Source organism: Mauremys mutica, unplaced genomic scaffold (genome assembly GCF_020497125.1).
Source record: "Mauremys mutica isolate MM-2020 ecotype Southern unplaced genomic scaffold, ASM2049712v1 Super-Scaffold_100297, whole genome shotgun sequence".
NCBI classification, from domain to species: domain Eukaryota; kingdom Metazoa; phylum Chordata; order Testudines; family Geoemydidae; genus Mauremys; species Mauremys mutica.
In genome coordinates, this window is record NW_025423307.1 from 162125 (window position 1) to 177901 (window position 15777).

The 15777-nt window shown below is 55.0% G+C and overlaps 1 non-coding gene across 1 annotated transcript; it reads right to left on the reverse strand.

The window, feature by feature from the left end:
* Positions 1–3711: 3711 nt before the first annotated feature.
* On the reverse strand, positions 3712–3783 carry TRNAE-UUC. The gene has a single exon. It is a non-coding gene; the product is annotated as a tRNA-Glu (tRNA).
* Between the last annotated feature and the right edge of the window lie 11994 nt (positions 3784–15777).

The window sequence follows — 15777 nt, forward strand, 5'->3', positions numbered from 1 at the left end:
GTGCTGGCAGCCCTGCATTTGCACACCAAGTGGTCATGCAGCAGTTTGCTGCAGCTCCCAGAGGCCTTTCTTAATCCAGCCTGAGAGGCCAGTGGGCATGTGAGGAAGTTGCCCCTTCAGTCCCAGGCAGTATATGGCCCTTCCTAATGAAAAGAAGGTGATGTTAAATAACATGCTGGAGAGATGCCTTCTTCCATTTTGAAGGGAATAGTTCCTTTTTTATCTGGCCAGGGACTTGAACTCTGGACCCTCAGATTAAAAGTCTGATGCTCTACCAACTGAGCTAGCCACGCTCACATATAAAAGAAGCAAATTTCATGCAGCAGAGAAACTAGTCATGAAAATGAGGGCAGGAAACAATACAGAAAACCTGCTACTCGTGCTCTCTTAGCAGTCCTAGCCCCGGCCTGCTCCTCCATCCGGCGCCCTGAGGCCTTATTCTTTTTTTAGTTAAATATCAAATCCAGGAGAAAACACAGTTATACAAAGCAAAACGAAATCACAAACAGAAATGTCATTGGAAATACAAAACTAAAAAAGGAAAATGTAATCTCTATCACTTTATCGTGTCGGGGCCATTCCTGTATCGAGAGCACCCGCTAAGGTCCCTGTGTGCTTACGAGAAACCTGGAGGAACTCATACCACAGCCTGAACATGAAACTCAACTGCTCCCAGGTGCTGCAGTAAAACCCTTTCCCTGCTGTGACGTTGCACTCCATAGGATTTTATGAAAATATGCTAATGAGTGTGAATATAAAGTGACTGGACTATGCTTCATGCAAAAGGTCTCTTGTAAGGTATCATTACAAAGCTTATAATCTACTGAGTGTGTTCATCCTATTTGTATGAACCGATCATTCCTGTATCTGAAACTAGAAATATGAACTATAACTCTGAGGTCCTGTTGTAATGATGCAAAGTGTGGGCCATTAATAGTGGTTTGGACTCTTGATGGCTCCCATTGACCAGGACAATAGACTATAGATGGCTCTGTCCTGCACCATTTAATTTGGTCTTATTAAAATGTAACTAGCATGTTACACTTGTGTTTTTAAAGGTGGCTTCCCCAAGCAATCCCAAGTTGTTCTTCCCACAGCTGCACACTCTCCTCCACCCCAACCCCCTGACTGAGCCCAGACCCTGCACCCAAACTCTCTCCCAGAGCCCAGCCCCTCTCCCTCCCACACCCAAACTCCACCCCCTAGAGCCTTAGGCAGGTGTGTGTGGGGTGTGGGGCAGGACTTAGTCCCATTCTGGGCACCACCAAAAATTATATAAACCTGCCTCCCCTGTCCAGCCGAACCTTCTGCTGATGCACCTCAGCCCCCACCCCTGCAGGGTTTGAAGCTTCCATTGCTTAAATTCCAGGACGCTGAGGGGTTTCAGCTCCCCTTTGCCCACAGGGAACCTTCACCCCACTCCCAGCCAGGTTCTTGTCCATGGGATCACTGTAGGGGGGCTGGGTCCCACTGGGTCTTTTCTCTCTCTACGACAGGCCAGGGTGCAATAACTGGGGCATCTGAGCACCCAGGACCTTCTGTGGGGCTGCCATTCCCCTTCCCCTTCTGTGGTCTCATCAGTCATTGACTCCAGCCTTTTTTCTATCCATCGTCAGCACCATCCCAAGCCAGCTGCACTCGCCTCAAAAAGACAAAGAGCCCTGAGGCACCTTACAGACTAACAGACATATTGGAGCATAAGCTTTTGTGGGTGAATCCCCACTTCGTCAGATGAATGTAGTGGAAATTTCCAGGGGCAGGTATAAATATGCAGGTAAGAATCAGTCTAGAGATAAGGAGGTTAGTTCAATCAGGGAGGATGAGGCCCTCTTCTAGCAGTTGAGGTGTGAGCATCAAGGGAGGAGAAACTGCTTTTGGAGTTGGCTAGCCAGGCACAGAATTCCCACTCCATTCATCTGATGAAGTGGGGATTCACCAGCGAAAGCTTATGCTCCTGTACGTCTGTTAGTCTGTAAGGTGCAACAGGACTGTCTCTTTTTACAGATCCAGACTAACACAGCTACCCCTGTGATACTCAAAAAGACAGTGTCCCCTGGTGGGTGTAAATCACTGACCTCTCTCCTCTCTGAGCACTGACTGCCCCTCTGTTTCCTGGCCTCTCAGTCTGTGCAGATGGGACCTTTACCTCCAGTGCTGGAGGATTCACCCTTCTCATCTACCCTTGTCCCAAGCAGCACAGCAGCTGGGAATCTTACATGTACCGAGGTGACTTAGGAGCAGAAACCCCTCCCCCCCAGACCTTCCATGCAATTGGCACTTGCCCCTCACTGAGCAGGATTAAAACTCCTGCAGGGAGACTGCTGGGCCACATCCCAGCTGGGCATGAGCAAAGCCACAGGGTGAAGAAAGAAACCTGGAGAGTGAACCCAGAACCTCTCATATGCAAAGCATGTGCTCTACCACTGAGCTACATCCCCAGATGGGCTGTAGGTTACACTCAGAGCCCTCTTGTTTCCAGAGCATCCAGTGGCCTAAGCGCAGCCTGGGGGACACATTCCCTGCTCTGAGGCCAAACCTGCTGTCCTGGAGGCTGCTGGTTCTTAGGGGTCACTTTGCAGCAGGCCCAGATTCAATGTGTGGGGCAGAGAGAGTGGGTGCCCTGGGCTCAGGGTGCAGAGATACACTCAGCCCTCTCCCCTGCATTGGGTGAGGGGTGCTGCCACCCCCTGCTGGAAGGTAATGGGAGGGGAGGGGCGCTGTGAGTCGCTCAACACCTGACTCTGGTGGCAGCAGTGCTGTGGGGAGCTCCAGGTTTTTCTAGGATCTGCTATTGCCACCTGCCTGTGAAGTCCAGCTTTCCCCAGCACATTCACTGCGGTGCAATTGGGTCACTGTTTCCATGGCTGAGCAGCAAAGAATTTCTCCCAGTTTCCCTTCTATCTGCAGCAGGATTAGCCTGTGTCAGTGGTTAATGAGGTGGATCTAGTTGTAGATTCTTATTCATTCCCCACCTTGACAATTCACACAGTCCCTTTCCCATGCAGATTCCCAGCACCTCGGTGATCCTGGTAGCAGGGGTTGGGTCCTGAGATTTTCAGGGTTCTTTCCCCCTCCACCTGGAGTGAACTCAGCTTTTCCCCCATCCCAGACAATCCATGAAATAACAACAGGGGCATAAAGAAAGAGGGGAGGGAACATCTCATGGCCAGGGCTGGATGTGCCCAGGGCCCCCTGCTTGTCCATTGTTTCCATGGAATTTGGCCCCCTGCTTTGCACAAGGGACAGAGAAAGATCTTGCTGTTCCTGTGTCTGTGCAAGGAAAATTGTGCTTCCCTAGGAAAGAGAGGCAGGAAATGGCCCCATGGTGGGACAATAGCCTCAGGATTCAGACCTAAGGACTCAGGCTGAGAACTGATTTAACTCCATTCATCTGGGATTTAAGAAATTATCTTCCATGGAGCAGGGCCAGATCCAGCGTTTTTGCCGCCCCAAGTGGGAAAAAAAATAAAAAAGCTGCAGTCAGCAGCAGCTCTACCTCTGCTACTTTTGGCAGCAAGTCCTTCCCTCCAAGAGGGCCGAATTGCTTCTGAAGCCTCCCCTTTCCATTGACTGCCCCAGGAACCTGCTTGCTGTGCTGGTGCCAACCCTGCCATGGAGACACTGGGAAGATGGGGGAATCAGGAAAACACCATGGATTTGCTTACATTGCAAGTGAAGAACAACCGAAGCATCTTTGGTTTAAAGTCACTTTTCCCTGACTGGGAATTGAACCCAGGCCTTGGCAATGAAAGTGCCAAATCCTAACCACTAAACCACCAGGGAGGTGATGATGGTGGTTTTCTTCTCACTTATGCTACACTTTCTTAGGCTACTTTCTATCCACTTTCTGAAGCTGCTCCATTGTCCATTCCCTGAGGGGCTAAGAGCAGATTGTGCAGGAAGCCCTGTACCCAGGGTCACAACCTGAGCCCAACCCAAGCCACTGAAACAAACTCAAATCATGCTTCCTCCAGCAGGATCACAGGGCCACACAAAGAAAACCCCTCAGGAACAATCCTCCTCTGCCTTCATTTACCCCATTGCAACCCTCTCAGCAGCCAACTCTTGTGGGAAGGACACTGAGCTGATAGGAGCTCTGGCATAGACACCAAGGCAGGGGTGTTGCAGCCCCTCAGTGTGAGCTGATCACATTCTGACTCTGGAGGAGGAGGGAAAGGCCATGGCTACATGATGGGGCCAGTATGTACCACAACATGGTTCTTTTATGTGGGATGACTCTGAACACTGACTGATCTCCACTCCCTTGTGTTTGAAGAGATGTTTAGTTTTGCACTTGGGAACCTGTAAGGCTGAAGCAATTTTATGGATGGTGACACTATGATTAAAGGGTTATTTAATGTTCTAGAAATTGTTAAAAACACTGAGCTTAAACTGGAACTGCCTGTTGTTAAAGGCTGGTTTCCCCACGTCAGTTCCATAAGCTCTGCTAGAAACACCCTGGCTTCTCTCCTGCCTCAGTGGGAACTGGAGGGAATTGTCCCCTGCTGCCCTTGGCTCCAGGCTGGTTTTTCTGGGGAGGGGACATGGAATTGATTTGTTTGCTGTTGAGAAGGGAGCCAGGCCAGTTCTCAGGGAACGAGAACTCCCAGCATCTTCCCAGCCCAGCCCAGGCTGCTGCCCTGTCCCAGCCTCTGTTCCCCTGGGGGCCCTGCGTGTTTGGCTCTAGAGCAGGCCGGGAGCAGCAGCTGAGGCAGAGGACAGCCTGGGCCGGGCAGATAAGAAGGAGTTTAGCAAACAAAAAAGGTAAAATGGCAGGGGAGTATTACCTTGGACTCGACGGCATTTCTCCATTGGTCTGTCTGCTTTGGGGCAGGGACAATAACCCGTCCTGCTGCATTTGTTATTTCAAAGGGCGGTTTAGGATTTTCATTCTCACACATGATGCACAAAGCAGGACTCAACCCTCAGCACAAACTAAATGAGCTGCCCACAGATTCTGGCAGCCACAATGAGCATTTGGGTGAGAGCTCAGACCTGCCCCTGTCCCAGAGGGAGGGGGGTCATCTGGGAGGGGACTGGACCACTGACCTATCAGCTCTTAAGTCCCAAACTTTCAGTAACTCTATTATCAGTGCCTGTGAGTGTAATTTAAACCATAAGAAAAGCCACACTGGCCCAGACCAATAGTCCATCTAGCTCTGAATCTTGTTTTCTGACAGTAGCCAATGCCAGGTGCCCCACAAGCCACTCCCCAAGCTACCAGGGGAGTTGAACCCAGGACCTCTTGTTTACTAAACAGGGGCTTTAACCAGCTAAGCCATGGTGCCTTCTGTCATTTAAAGCATCCTGTCTGCCCAAACCTGACTGTCTGCCAACCCCCACAGGGGCCTGACAAGCTTTGCTTTTGTTTGGATTCTGTAAAGCAGAGGAGCAGGTGAAGTTTTACTCCTAAGGTGTGTGTGTGATTCTTTGCACAAAATTAGGTCGGTTTAACTACATTACTCAGGGATGTAAAAAAATTTACCCCCCCCAAGCAATGCAATTCTATCAACCTAACCCATGTGCAGATAGCGCTGTGTCAACAGGAGGGCTTCTCCCATCAACAGAGCTTGGGGAGGGAGTTGGTTAGTGAAGACCCAGAGAACAGGTGGCCCATGACTCTTGCATGCGGGGAGGCTGGGCATGAGCTCTGGAAGCTCCCTAGAAGTTAGTCCACCTCTTGCTTGCTCCTCTCCTCCCTCCTCCTTACCTGCTGCTCGTGCCTCTACACCCTCTGCCCCAAGGTCTGCCCACCACCCACACCTCTCTGCCCCTCCTGTGACACCCGTCCTGCCCACCACCCACACCTCTCTGTCCCCTCCTGTGACACCCATCCTGCCTGCCACCCACACCTCTCTGTCCCCTCCTGTGACACCCATCCTGCCTGCCACCCACACCTCTCTGTCCCCTCCTGTGACACCCATCCTATCCACCACCCACACCTCTCTGCCCCATCCGTGACACCCGTCCTGCCTGCCACCCACACCTCTCTGCCCCTCCCCTGCCCAGCCCAGCCCACCCTCTGCTCCCACCCTGAGACCCGCTGTGCCCACCTCTTTCTTCATGCTGCTGTTGTTATTCCATGAATAATCAGGGATGGAATAAAAAGCTGAGTTTACTCCAGATTGAGGAAAGAAAGGAGCCACCAACCCCCTGGCAAAGCTCAGTGCCCCAGAGAAAACCTGCCCCCTGCTATCGCAATCACTGATGTGCTGGGGATATGACGGGAAAGGGACTGTCTGAATTAAGGCAGGGCCCAGGGGATGGAGGGAGCTGGGGGGAGCACTGGGGGCTGGCAGGGAAGTGACTCTGCACAAGCGGCCCCTCCTCAGCCCATCTCTGCCCCCCTGTGTCTGTGGCTCCCAGCGCTGCTGGCCCCACTGACATCCCCTCTCCCCCCCCGGCTCTGGCTCCCCTCAGGAGTGGCCGATCCAGCTCCAGGAGAGCAGGTGCCCCCTGGGAACGGGACAGGGGCCAAGTGTCCCAGCCAGAGCGGGAAGGGGGCAGCCCAGGAGTTCTCAGACGGGGGGGTTACAGCCCCTCGTGGGGGGGGTGAGGTTATTATGTGGGGGTCACAAACCACCCAGCTCTGCAGACAGCAGCAGTGAGGGTGGCAATGGAGCAAAGTCTGCTGTGAAAAGTGATATTGACAAATGTCTTCACACCCCCAGTGTTAAACAGGAACTATTTAAAAACCCTTTTCTGCTTATAACAATAATTCAATCGCTGTGTGTTCTAGGCTGAATTTAAAAGTGGGGAGAAAAGTTAAACTCATTTGAAAGAACTGGGTTATAAATTAAGCATTTCAAATAACGTTAAATATGAAAAAAATTGTTTTGAATTGGTGGGGGGGTCGCACTCGGCACCTTGCTTTGTGCAAGGGGTCACCAGTGCCAAAAGTTTGAGCCCCACTGGGTTACACAGGGAAAGAGCAAAGAGAGACCCTGAAACAGGCCTGCAGGGGAAATCCCTGGGGAGAGGGGTTCCCAGCTCACAAATCTTCCCCGCTCCAGTTACTGCCCCATCCCTGGGCTGTATCTCCAGGGCCGAGGACATCACAGATCCCCTCTCTGCCAAGGGGGCTGGCACAGGCAGTTCCTTCTGCCAGGCCTCTGCCTCCCTGAATAACTGCGTAAATTCACTGGTGCTCCTCCCCTCCCCCTGCTTCTCTCTGTGACCCTTCTGCCACTGGGAGTCGGCAGCAACATGGCCCAGGGTTCAATATCTTGGGTATCCTTTTTAACAACACAGAACCCGCTCGAGCCCCCACCCAGTAACCTGGGACAATCCCACACCACCCCTGGGTGTCTCTAGGGGCAATACTTCCCCTGGCCAGCACCGAGTCTGAGGCTGCGTCTACACTACCAATGCCAACAACGGGTTCCGCTTGACAACAATCCACAGCAGTGCGGCCCGACACACATTCATTTTCATCCTCTGAGTCAGGAAACCCACAAAAGCCTCTTCTTTTGTACTGGGGCAGGCAAAAATAAGGGGACACTAAATTATGCTGATTGCTAAAAGCAGGTTTAGGGGGTTGTGTATTTTTGAAAAAAAAATCAGTACTGATCCTTCTAACTAGCAGCATGAGATAAAGAAAAGAACCCAGACAAACCTTGTCAGTAACGGCTAATGTCGGTTTGTAGCTGGGGGAGCGAACAGTCTGAATGTGTGTGACCCGACCCCAGCCCCCACCCCCACATAGCAGTAGGGCTTGGCACTCTGTCTGTGCATTGGTGTGGTGGCTGAGTGGTTCACCAAGCAGCGACAATCCAAGCAGGTTCCCTGAGTCAGTTCTGCACCAAAAAAAAATAAAAATTCTGTGCACAATATTTTAGAATTCTGCAAATTTTATTTGCCAATAAATAAATGTGGAGGCTCCAGCATGACAGTGGGGAGCAGAGGCTCCTGGATGCCCAGAGGTGGGATATCACCCTGCAGCCCCTTCTCCCCTCCAGGGAAACAGACTCTGTGGTGAGGCTGCACCTCTCTGCTGCCTACTCCAGGAGCCCCCAAAAGATTCCCCAGAACTGCTCATGAGGGGTGCATGACCACTCCTGTGGCTTCCCTATCAGAAAGTCAGATCAGCTGGCCCCGGGCGATTTGAAAGGGCCTGGGCCCCTCCTGCCACTACTACCGGCAGCACAGTGGGGCTAAAGCGGATTCCTGCCCACCCTCGCTCTGCACGGCGCACCACTCCCAGACGCACCTGGCACATCCCTGCGGGGTGTGTCTCTCACACGCTGCCCCTGCCCCAAGCACCAACTCTGCCATTGGAACTGCGGCAATGGGAGCTGCAGGGGTGGTGCCTGTGGGCAGTGGCCCCAGGAGATTCCCCCCGGCCTCCTCCATGTAGAAGTTGCTGCCAGATGTGGGTGCGGGTCACTTTCAGGAGCTTCCCAAGATAAGGTGCCACACCCCAACACACTGCCCCAGCCCAGATCCTGCACACACCCGAACTCCCTCCCTGAGTCTGTCACTGCCCCCCCGTACCCCAACCCCTGCCCCAGCCCAGAGCCTGCACCTCATGCACCCAAATTCCCTCCCAGAGCATGCACCCCCTCCTGCATCCAAACTGCCTCCCCTGCCCATCCCAGAACCTGCACCTCATGTACCCAAACTCCCTCCCAGAGCCTTAGGCAGAGATGCGGGGGGAGGGGAAGGGGCAGGACTTGGACCCGTTCTGGGCATGACCAAAAGTTATATAAACCTGGCAGCCCTGAGCTAGAGCCCTAGTCACTGCCCAGCTCTCGCCTTCCAGGAGGGGACTCTGTGGGGCAGGGCTCTGCTGGGGCTTTCTTCCTTCCTTTAATCACCGTGGAAGGGTGAACAGGGAGAGAATTTGTTCTTCTTTTCTGAACACACGCAGGCAGCTGGGTTATTTCCAGGGCTGCAATAAAACCCAAACTAGCAGAGGATGGTTTCGATCCATTGACCTCTGGGTTATGGGCCCAGCATGCTCCTGCTGCGCCACTCTGCTGGGGGGGAAAGGGGGAGGGCTTCCTACAGGATGTAGTCACAGTGCAGCTCCCGAGCTGTGCCCTGGCGAGCTGTGCCCAGGGGATTTAGACGCTTTAGCGGCAGGTGATTGACACGTGCTGGGTCCCACCCCCAGCGCTGAACTGACCCACGCTCGCTGCATTCTCTGCCGGGGGCTCCTTGGTCTGATGGTTCAGCAGCACCAGCCCCGCCCCCGCTTTTCCCCTGCGGAGACCCGGCCCCTCTCCTGCCCCCTCCGGGCTGAGGCGGGTCCCAACCCCCCTGCGAGGGGCCCGGGGGCGGGGCCAGGCCCGGGGAGGAGCCGCCCCTTCCTGCCCCCCCCCCGCCCGGCCCCCGCCCCCGCCCCTGTGTGCGGCAGCGGGGCCATGGCCGGGGCCGGGAGCGCAGCGCGGGGGCTGCTCCAGCCCTGCAGCCCGCGGGGCAGCGCGGTGGGGCTGGGGGCAGCGCGGTGGGGCCGGGGGGCGGGGACACGCGTGGGGCGGTCACGCTCCTGCCGGGAGGGGCCGGGCCCGGCTGCCTGGTTCGCCCCCTGCCCGGGCGGGTCCCCGCGGCCGGAGCGGGGCTGCCCGGGGCTGCGGGGGGCGAGTGCCCGGGCGGGGCGGAGCCCGGGAGCTGCAGGGGGGCCGGAGCGCGGCTCGGCTGCAGAGCTCGGAGCCCAGGCTGGGCCCGGGAGCGGGGGGAGGGGGCAATCGGGGGGGCGGATTTGGGGTGTCAGAGCCGGGCTGGGGTGGGGAGCGGCTGGGGGGGACTGTGGGGCTGCTGGGAGTTTGGCGTGTGCTGGGGGGTCGGGACTGGGGGGACCCGTGGGGCTGCTGGGAGTTTGGGGTGTGCTGGGGGGTCAGGGCTGGGGGGGACTGTGCGGCTGCTGGGAGTTTGGGGTGCACTGGGGATTGGGGCTGGGAGGCACTGGGGGGAGTTGGGAGTTTGGGGTGCGCTGGGGGGTTGGGGCTGGGGGGCCTGTGGGGCTGCTGGGAGTTTGGGGTGTGCTGGGGGATCAGGGCTGGGGGGGGGCCTGTGGGGCTGCTGGGAGTTTGGGGTGTGCTGGGGGTTCAGGGCTGGGGGGGACTGTGGGGCTGCTGGGAGTTTGGGGTGTGCTGGGGGGTCAGGGCTGGGGGGTCAGGGATGTTCCGGGGGCTCCATGTTCAGATCTGGCCCTGCGGGAGCTTTGGGGGCTGGCGCTGGGGAAAGTGGGGGACTGTCTGAAGTTGGCTGCTTGGGATGTGGGCGAGGCCCCGGGGAGCTGGGGGTTGGGCTGCACCCCGTCCCTGCAGCCTGGGGCCCTGCGTTTCCTCTGGAAAAGCTGCTCCCTGTTTCACCAGCTCCTCTCAGTCTGAGTCCCAGGGACCCTGCACAGGCGTCTGCAGGGCAGGACGGGCCCTGAAATCTGGCAGCTGGGAGGCTGTTTGCAGCAGTTTCTAACCCTCCCTCCCCTGCTTCTCCCAGGAGGCACCACAAAAGCATCCGGCCCCCCTGGGAAAAGAGAGAGAAGCAGCCAAAGCCGAGGAGCAGCGGCAAAGCGAGGAGCTGCTGGTAGGTGCCCAGAGCCCCCCGCCACTGAGGTTTGCCTGGCATAAGAATGACCTGGTGAATGCAGGGCCCACCCTGCCAGCCTCAGCCAGGGACCCATCCCCGCTGGAGCCCAGGGAGCCTGCAGGGTCAGACACGGGGGTAACGTGATGCCCTTAGGACGCAGGAGGCTGCTGGGCAGGAGAGGGTCAGTCTGTGTTAGCCCAGAGCCCCTGCCCACGGGCTGTCTGGACGTCACAGTGACCAGGGATCCTTTCTAGCTCCTGGGGGGGATGGGGAGGAAGGAGATGAAACGTGGGCTGCAGAGATGGAGGATTTGGCTCAGTGCAAGTTGATGAGGTTTCGGGGAGAAGTGTCCCTCCTGTAGGTGATGTACAGCTCACCCCGGCCCTGATCCCACCTCCCTTCCTGGGATAAATGAACTTCCCATCCCCCACCGCAAGAGATCTTGTGTTCTGGTAAATAACTCTGCCACCCGCCCCGAGGCGCATTTATGATTTTCCCCAGTTACCGAGCAGGTGAATTTCAGTGTTGATAAATGCAAAATAATGCACATTGGAAAAGATAATACCAAATGGACATAAAATGATGGGGTCTAAATTAGCTGTTACCACTCAAGAAAGAGATTTTGGAGTCACTGTGGATAGTTCTCTGGAAACATCCATGCAATGTGCAGCAGCAGTCAAAAAAGCAAACAGAATGTGGGGAATCATTAGGAAAGGGATAGACAATAAAACAGAAAATATCATATTGCCTGTATATACATCCATGGTATGTCCACACCTTGAATACTGCCTGCAGATCTGGTCACCCCATCTCAAAAAAAAAAAAAAAAACCAAAAACCATTGGAATTGGAAAAGGTTAAGAGAAGGCCAACAAAAATGATGAAGGGTGCAGAACAGCTTCCGTATGAGGAGAGATGAATAAGACTGAGGCTATGGCTACACGCCGCAGCTTTTAGCAACACGGCTGTGCCGCTACAGCCGTGCCGCTAACAGGCGCACAGAGTAGCTGCTGTTTGTTGGCAGGAGAGATGTGCCAGTGTAGACAAAGCCTGAGACTGTTCAGCTTGGACAAGAGACTACTAGGGGGGAGGGGGGAGGATATGGTAGAGGTCTATAAAATCGTGACTTGTGTGGTGAAAGTAAATAAGGAAGTGTTATTTACTCCTCATAACACAAGAACTAGGGGTCACCCAGTGAAATGAATAGGCAGCAGGTTTAAAACAAACAAAAGGAAGTATTTCTTCACACAGCACATAGTCAACCTGTGGAACTCCTTGCCAGAGGATGTTGTGAAGGCCAAGACGCTAACAGGGTTCTAAAAAGAACTAGATAAGTTCATGGAGGACAGGTCCATTAGTGGCTATTAGCCAGGATGGGCAGGGATGGTGTCCCTAGCCTCTGTTTGCCAGAAGCTGGGAATGGGCAACAGGGGATGGATCACTTGATCCATGGGACACCTGGCATTGGCCACTGTCGGTAGACAGGACACTGGGCTAGATGCACCTTTGGTCTGACCCAGTCTGGCCATTCTTATGTTCTATGTTCCCCTGTTACTGAGCCGCCCTCTCCCTGTTGCAGAAACAGACGGCAGCCGAGAGGCAGAAGATCGTCTGGGAGTGGCAGGAGCTGCGAGGGTTTCTGGAGGAGCAGGAGCAGTGGCTGCTGGCCCGGCTGGAAGAGCTAGAGAGAGCCATTGTCCAGAGAAGGGATGAGGGCGTCTGCAGCCTGTCCTGGGAGATTTCCCTGCTCAGCGAGAGGGGAGGAGAGAAGGGGCAGCAGCCGCTGAGCCAACCCCTGCAGGTCAGGCTGTCATTGCAGTGATCATACGCAGCGTTTCTGTAGGCGCTTCTGAGCCCTAGACCCCAAAGCACTTTACAGAGTGGGGTCAGGGGCATTATCCCTATGGGAGAAATGGGGAAAGTGAGGCAGAGGGAGGGGCAGAGCCCTGCCCAAGGTCACACAGTGAGTCTGGCAGCGGCGCCAGGGGTTGGTCCTGGGAGTCCTGGATGCTGCAGCCCCAAGACCTTCTCTCCTGGAAATGTCTCTCTGCATTTGCACTTGGAGGGTGAAATCCCCTCCCACACCATGCTGAGGTCCCGAGCCAGGCCCAAGGCCCCTCGCACTGCAGGTTAATGGGTTTAGTGGGGCCAGGGGCCTTCTGGGTCTCTCGGCACTGGGGGGAATTTGATTCTCAATGCAGAGAAATATCTTCTGCCTGCAAAGTGCCCGGGGAGAAGATTCCCGCAGTGGCGACCTGCCCGCAGGGATTGCTGGGGCTGCGTAGGGGAAAGTCCCTGGGGGGGGTCTGCTGCTCTGGGAATGTAAACCTGAAATTCCCCTACTGCCCGAGGCCTCAGTGGTGACCCCTGCAGAGCAGGAGGCCTCCCCACCCAGGGACACTGCCCCTGACGGCCTCCTCTTTCTCCCCCTCTTTAGGGTGCTGGGAGCACTGGGGGCAGGTAAGTCCTGGGCTCCATTTCGCTCCCTCTCATGGGCCGTTAGGTTGGATAATTGCACTGACTAGGAAGCTGCCCCCTGCCCTGGGCGCGTGTGATTCTGGCTCCCCTAGTGGCTGACTCAGGTAGGAGACGAGCCGGTTACTGTCTGATCGCTAAGGAGGTCACAGCAGGGCTGCTAGACCCAGGGCCGATGGGACAGACCAGGCCTGTCTCCTGGACTGACGTGGCTGCATCATGTACTCAGAGGGCGCAGAATCTCAGCTTTCGCCTTTGTTAAAGTGAGTTGCCGGCCCTCAGCACCTCCCCAGTGTAAACGGAGACAGTGTTGCCTTGCTGGGGCTGCCAGCAGCCTGAAGCCGTAGCTCTGAGAGCGTGAACTCTCCTGTCCCCTGTTAATGTCAGCGGGGTGTCAATGGAAATGGCAGCACTTTGATGTGAACATTAAACGTTCCCTGGCTGATCACTCGAGCAGGTGGAATGGGGAGGGGGCGGGAGTGAAGCCTTTGTGGGGTGGGAATAGGGGGTTGCTGTAGGGAGGGAAGAACAGAAGAGCGACACAAGGACAAGAAAGCGAGAGAGAAATGGAGAAAGGAGGGTGGGAAAGGCAGGAAACACGGGGAAGAACCAGCAGGGCCCTACAGGGTGTCCGGGAAGGGGCTGTTTTCCTCCTGAGTGACACTGAGTGTGACAGGCAAAGAACTAAAATTTTATTTCCCATACAAAGGGCAGATTCCCCCCTTGTTCTTTGTACGTGGGTATCCCATGGAGAGCAGTGGATGTTCTGCTGTGAATGGAGCAGGGCACAGAGTCCTAACCTAATGCACTGGCCGTAACGGACAGGGCACTGTGGCCCTCTCTGCTAAATGAGCTGGACACCCCAGGGTTACTGCTTCAGCTGAAGGGTTTGGGGGTTTTGGCATTAAAGGGCCCACGTTCATTCCCTGCTGGAGCCCTGGGCTCTGTCTGTGGCCACTGTCAGCATGTAGGACCTGCCCACTCTCTGGTCTGTGTCTCCTCCCTTTCCACGATAATCCCCATGCTGGTGCCCCTTGTTACTGCCGTAAACCAGCGTAGGGGGTGGCTCTGCCCCCCACAGAACCAGAGCGTCCCTGAGAAAGCCCCTGAACAATGTCTCCGTTCCTTGCTCTAGTGTCTCCCCACTTCCCGTCTCTCTGGGGAGCACAGGGCTGAGGTGACTCACCCTGACATTGACCATCTCAGGCTACAAAGCTCAGATCCAGGTTTCGTGAAGTTTGGGGGTTGCTGGGCTCAGGGTCTGGGGCTCAGGCCTATTTCTCACCCCTCCTTTCCCCAGCAGGGAGGACGGGACGTTTCGGAAGCCAGAGCCGGCGTTTGCGGAGCTGGAGAAGAGACTCAGTGATTTCTCTCTGCAAAGTGCCATGCTGCAGGAGGTGCTGCTGGGATTCAAAGGTGAGTTGGAGTCTGGGGGTGGCGTCTCCTCTGGTTAGAGCCACCCTGACCCTGGGAAGGAGTTGGGGACTCTAGTGATGTCACTGATCCTGGGCTCCATCTCACAGCCCAGCTCAGCGAGTCGCCCTTCCCCATGGAGCAGCCCTGTGGGGCTGGCTCAACGCAGCTGCTGCAGACAATCGGCCTCTGATCTCTGTCACCATCTCGTCGTTAACAGCAGTTCCATTAATAAGCAATGGGGGTTTCTCCATGAATGTGAGGGCCTGAATTCTCACCTCTCCCATCTTCTCCTTCCCCTAGAGACGCTGCGACGGGAGCTGGGGAGCGACACAGGTACGTGTCTGTCTCTGACGGGCCATGGGGAGATTTCAGACCCATAACCATGTTAGCGACAGGGGATTGCAGCCTCCAGCCCCGATGTGCAGCTGGAAATGGTGGAACAGTGTGAAGCAGGGTGACCCCCGTGGCTGACTCACTCCTGCCGTGACGTGTGACAGGGATTCAGAGCGAATCCGGATCTCAGGGGCGTGTTTCCCTAGGGGGAAAGGAACAACCACCCGAATGGTGTGAGAGAGGATGAAACAAGGACAATAATCTCCAGACCCTGAGGCGTCTGAGAGCTTCCACGAGTGAGTGGAAGTGATCAGATGTGGGCAGCAGAGTCTCGGGCGTGAGGAGGGGGGTTCACGTTTTTCATACTGACTTCAAAAAAAGGGGTCACCCCGTTTTTTTTTCTTTTGGCAAACCCCTGACAGTTAGCAAGGAATAAGAATAAAACCCATAACAAGGCTGATCCTATAGAACGTGCATGTGTGCGTCTCAAGAGGCTGATGGAGAAGGGGTGTCCCTGAGGGTGAAACGTGCAGGAAGTGAGATTTCCTTTGCTGAAGATAAGAAATCCGTCCCCCTGCACTGGGGGAATGTGCCGACCGGCTCAGATCCAGTTCCTGTCTTGGCACCGGACAGGTTTTGCGTAGTTCCCCCTCTGCTGTCTCCCAAAACTAAGTGATTGCAATGGCAAATGAAATTGAATGTGGATAAATGTAAAGTAATGCACATTGGGAAAAATAACCCCAATTATACATAAAATATGATGGGGGCTAATTTAGCTACAACGAGTCAGGAAAGAGAGATCTTGGAGTCATCGTGGATAGTTCTCTGAAGATGTCCACGCAGTGTGCAGAGGCGGTCAAAAAAGCAAACGGGATGTTAGGAGTCATTAAAAAGGGGATAGAGAATAAGACTGAGAATATATTATTGCCCTTTATATAAATCCATCTCGAGTACTGTGTACAGATGTGGTCTCCTCACCTCAAAAAAGATATTCTAGCACTAGAAAAGGTTCAGAAAAGGG